Source organism: Podarcis liolepis (assembly GCF_965112155.1).
Source record: "Podarcis liolepis genome assembly, chromosome: 6".
In the NCBI taxonomy this organism is placed as follows: Eukaryota; Metazoa; Chordata; class Lepidosauria; order Squamata; family Lacertidae; genus Podarcis; species Podarcis liolepis.
Genome location: NC_139559.1, coordinates 69,790,966 through 69,796,865, shown reverse-complemented (window position 1 = coordinate 69,796,865; position 5,900 = coordinate 69,790,966).

Below are 5,900 nucleotides of genomic sequence, written 5' to 3'. Positions count from 1 at the left end.
CTCAGTTGTTCTTGTGTCTTTTTTCAAATTGGAAACCTGCTTGATGCTTCCAGTTTTTCAAATGAAAATACTCCAGGAATATTTCTCATATAGCAAGACATACACAGATTTCGTCATTGTCAGATATAATTATAGGGATGTAATATGGCTGGGACGCAGGACGCGGGTGGCGCTGTGGGTAAAACCTCAGTGCCTAGGACTTGCTGATCGCAAGGTCAGCGGTTCGAATCCCCGCGGCGGGGTGAGCTCCCGTCGTTCGGTCCCAGCTCCTGCCCACCTAGCAGTTCGAAAGCACCCCTAAGTGCAAGTAGAGAAATACCGCATTTTTCGCTCTATAAGATGCACCAGACCATAAGACGCACCTAGTTTTTGGAGGAGAACAAGAAAAAAATATATTCTGAATCCCAGAAGCCAGAACAGCAAGAGGGATTGCTGCACAGCGAAAGCAGTGATCCCTCTTGCTGTTCTGGCTTCCGGGATAGCTGCGCAGCCTGCATTTGCTCCATAAGATGCACACACATTTCCCCTTACTTTTTAGGAGGGAAAAAGTGAGTCTTATAGAGCAAAAAATACGGTAGGTACCGCTTTATAGCAGGAAGGTAAACGGAGTTTCCGTGTGCGGCGCTGGTGCTGGCTCACCAGATGCCACTTAGTCACGCTGGCCACGTGACCCGGAAGTGTCTCTGGACAGCGCTGGCTCCCGGCCTCTTGAGCGAGATGAGCACGCAACCCTAGAGTCGGACACGACTGGCCCGTACGGGCAGGGGTACCTTTACCTTTACGGCTGGACCACTTATCAACTAACTAACTACAAAATACTATTGACAGCAAGTTTCCTATATGCTGATAGTGTAATGTAGCCAGAGTCGCAGCATTCGTGCACAAGAGGAAGGTTCTGACAGGCTCAGGAAAATGCCAGGTTTGCAGAACTACAAAAATCTTTCAGAAAAAGAGCAGCAGCTTAATCATGACTGAGAATGCTCAGTGGCCACAGAATTCTGACTGGTTGTTGTCAGGGTAGGGACGAACAGAATGAAATTTCAGAGATAAATTTACACGAAGCCCTCTCTTTCTTGCCATTATTAAGAATTTTTTTCTGAACAGAATATCTGAACAGATACATTATGATTATGATTAAATTATTATTATTATTTACTGTCATCCACCCGCAGATCTCAGGGCAGTTCACAACATAAAAACACAATATAAAAGCACAAAATACATGATAAAAGCAATAACCAAAAACCCCCCACCAAAAATCAATAACCTTCACACCCACAAACACATTTTAAAAGGGTTTAAGATGTTAGCCAAAGCCTGGTTGAAGAGGAATGTTTTCACCTGGCGGCTGAAGGAGTATAATGAAGGCGCCAGGCAAACCTCCTGGGGAGAGAATTCCACTTACCTCTAAATGTATACATATCAAAAGAGTATATTATCCAGCCCTGTTACAGTGTGGAAATCATTATGGCTTTTCAATTATTGTTACATTATACCCTCTCGCTTCCAGCTTTTGGTATTGCTACTGTCAGTTTTATCAAGCAAGATATGGAAACAATGAGTGCTAGAAACATTAAAATAAATAGGAAAGCTGTGGCATCAGAGTTGCAACAGGAAATGTAGAGTGGCATGAAAGTGGCCCTGTTGACTGTGTAATCCATGAGCCTTTTGCCAGCCTGCCTATAATAATAAGCAAACAGCAGATAAGTTTGCAATAAGTCTGTCTCCACTGAAAAGTATTCATAATCCAGAGTTCTCATCCTGCTGAAACAAACAAACAAGCAAAAAAACGCTTTGCAGTTGCACAGCTTTTAAGTAATGTGAGCTACACTATTCAGCTTAATGGGAGAGAAAATGATTTTTTTTTTTTAAGTGGCTGAAATGGTGCTTATTGAAAGCAAACTTGACAGATGAGACTGGAGGTGATAATGGAGAAAACCACAATGCAAGCTAGGCTTATTTACCTGCTCCTCACAAACTAGTTAGTATTTTGTCATTACATTTTCAAATGCAAAAGAGAAAATGAATGTGAATTCAAGCTGTATAAGGTTTTAAAGTTGTGAAGCTTACCCCTCACCCCCGGGTGTGTGTGTGACTTTTATCAAACCTCTGTGCTATAGGGTTTTTTTTTCCAAAGGGGAGGGTCTTTGGATTCCACAACGCCAAGTGGGGACTTGCATTACTTTTTATTTTATTTTAAGAAATGCTGAAGATTAATTTTTAAAATCTGAGCCAAGTAGTCTCAGTGAAGTTCATGCTCATAAATTCGGCTGATCCAAGTGACTTAAATTTGGCTTCGCTCTGTTTTTGAAGTTCCACAAAGTTCTCAGGGGCAATTAAATTATATATGGAATGTTGAACAAACCTTGGCAATGAAGCTGTCTTCTCAGCCCTTCCATCTTAATAACTAAAATGACCTTCTGTTTTACAATATGTAATGGAACAATTACGTACCATAGCACACAGGGGTTTCCCCCCCTCTATGTCTGTGTTAAGACAGAGTCTCCTTGATTTGAAGTTCAATGTAGATTCTGAGTTCTCATACACATAGCTAGTATCCACCTGAGTATTCCTATTTGGTATATATTCCAATTGCTATTTCGTGGTGTGTATATAAAAAAGTAAAGGGACCCCTGATCATTAGGTCCAGTCGCTGATAACTCTGGGGTTGCAGCACTCATCTCGCTTTATTGGCCGAGGGAGCTGGCGTAAAGCTTCTGGGTCATGTGGCCAGCATGACTAAGCCGCTTCTAGCGAACCAGAGCAGCACACGGAAACGCCGTGTACCTTCCCACCGGAGTGGTACCTATTTATCTACTTGCACTTTGATGTGCTTTCGAACTGCTAGGAGCAGAAACCGAGCAACAGGAGCTCACCCCATCGTGGGGATTCGAACCGCCAACCTTCTGATCGGCAGGCTCTGTGGTTTAACCCACAGCGCCACCCGCATCCCTGTGGTGTGTATATACAGATGAACAAAAAAACCACACCATGTTTGCACCTTCATTTCAACTTCATGGACACGTAGCTGAGATTAAGCACCACTTTGTTGCAGAAAAGGTTAATATATATTAAAAGTAAAAATAATAAAATTGAGCAACTGTAATCATGCATATTCTTGGCTGGACATACCTTGACTGCACAATGTTTTAAACAACAAGAAGAGGATGTTGTGGCAACCAGAATTGGGTGTATATTGGAGCCTGTTTGACACTGACCCATCTTCTGCTGCTAAGTGGATAGCTTGGGATGGTTCTGGCCCCCTTGAATTTCAGCCCCCCCCCCCAAGCAGTCACATGCAGGTTCTCTGCCCACAGCATTACATCCTCAACATCCACATCTGAGGAGTGGCTGGGGAAACCAAGCCAGATGGGTGGGGTATGAATAAAAAATTATGATTATGATTATGATTTTCCAACTTACTGGAAGCTACTTCCACTGAAGAGATAAATGGAGAGGTTTCATTTCTCTTTAGTGCCTTAAAACATTTCCGAGGTAAAGCATGTAATAATGCAAGGTAAAACACTGGTGTGGGCAAGATTGCTCGCTGCCAGCCGAGCAAGAGTGAATCTTGCAGAGGTACAGCTCACGCACAACTGATTCTCCATAGCTTCACATGCCGTACGGTGAAGCTGCACTGCTGCAGAGGTTTGAACCAGATGACCCTTGGCAATCCCCTCCAGCTCTACAAGTTCTATGATTCTATCACGACTCAACTACAGATTAACCTAACAGCAAAGATATCAAATCCAGTTTGCTGACTTTATAAGAGCAATAAACGCAAGGGCAAGATCACTGTGAGATACTGGTCAGGTGGGCGAGTCATTGTTTGGGTCTACAACGGGGCTAACTGGGCTTGATGGTTGTATCAGACTGCATGTCTGGCCTAGTCATATATAGGGTGTGTCTGTTGTTAGCTTCAAAAAGAGACACACAGGTATGGGGAGCTGAAACCTCTCTTGCTGGCTCTATGTTCCTGCAGCCCGTCAGCAGTGCTTTTTTTTCTTAAAAAATGTTTAGGGATACTCTCATTTTGAGTCAAGAAAATCACCGTTTATAGTTCAAATTGAGAAAAATAAATACAGTAAATGGACAAAAGTACAAAGATTCACAAAATGTTTAGGGGTATGCGTACCCCCAGAAAAAAGCACTGGATGTTGGACTTGAAAAGGACCTTCTATATTAGAGGGATATGAAAAGTTGACACTTTTACGAGACCTGAAATTTCTTGCTGAACTTTGCGAGAGCACAGCTTTCATATTTATTTAGGTTTCTAGCATTCATGGTTTTCTTGCTTAGATAAAGTTACGGATGGTCTCCATAAATATTTGCTTTGAAACTCCAGCGCATGAATATTTCAGCTCAAATGTCTGATACTTACTTTCAGTGCTTCCTAATTGAATTTGTTGAAAAGCGAAGACACAGCATCTTCCTTTATTTGATTTGATTTGCTGCTTATTGGCAAGATTAATGTTTCAAGCCATACTGTGGAAGAGCTGGAAATTAATGCTGTACTGAAAACACTTGTCATGTTCATTGCTGTCTGTCTTGCAACAGCAATAACAACAACGAGAAAGAAAATCGAGAGGTAGGCTGCCAAAAGTCTTGTGTCAGCTCTTTACGTTTTGTGGTGGTACAAAGTCAAAAAGATGCCTGGCGCTTGGATCAGCTCTTAATTCTGCCTATGACAAGAACCAGCAAGACAGCTTGCTGTTAGCTCATGCTGTGAGCTGTTCCACAGTGGAGGCAGACATCAATATAGCCACTTAGCAAGTTTTCTGAGAATGCGCACTCATTTCCCTTCGTTCATTGAGTCTCTATGGGAGTAAGAGTTATCTCGGAACCAAAATTGTAATTTGTGTAAAAAGCAGGAAAGGAATTAGAAAACAGAAGTGGCTTTTAAAAAGGGAGTTGGGGGTAGTAAAAATTCAAAGAAAGGAGATAGCTGTGTTGGTTGGGTGAGGAAAGGCATAAGAATTGCTTTAGGAACATTGGAAGCTGCCAAGGCAACTCTATGTAACAGAACTAACACAGAGAAATAAAAAGGGTTCCAGTGGGGAACAGGGCCAAAGTTGGATTATTTATCCACCTAGCCCAATATTGTTTACACTGATTGGCAGCAGCTCCTCAGGGTCTCAGGCAGAGGTTGCTTGTAGCAAGTACCTGATCATATTGACTGGAGCTGTGTGAGGGCTCAGACCAAAGTCTAGCTAGTGAAACGTTCTGTGTTCCAGTAGTTGGTCCACAACATCTGGTACTCAGAGCCATACTGCCTCTGGGCATGGCTGCTCTGCTTATCTGTTTACACTATTTGTAACATGTTATTCATTGTTCACACAACCCCCAAAATGAGAAACAGCATTAAAATAACACAAAAAGACAAAGATGGCTAACCTGTGGCACTCAAAGATGTTGCTGGGCTACCATTGGAGCTGGAGTGCAAGTAACTTCTGGAAGGGCTTCAGGTTCCTCACCTCTGCAATAAAACAACATTTCATTTACATACAATTTAATGTAAAAACAGACAATATACTAATATCTGCACCAGCCAAGCGAAGGGTATCACTTTAGTCAACTACTTGGGTGAGTAGCCATGTTTACCTAGTGGCAAAACTCGCATGGGCACTGCTGCTGTTTGCACTTGAGAATGGAGGGCAGTCCAGAATCAAGTGTCACTATTGCATGGGTCCCCAAATACTGCGCACCAGAGAAGCGTGGCACCTGGGGAGGGCATCCTCTGATGACCTCAAAGTCCTGGCAAGGTGCAAAGGAGCAGAGTGCCTTTTGGGCATAGGTGATTGCACCGGGGTGGCCGGTTCAGCCCCTGTCTGGTTCATAACTTTTCCACATGGCTGCAAATCTTGCTGCATTAGGGGCAGCAAGGCACACCTGCCATCCAT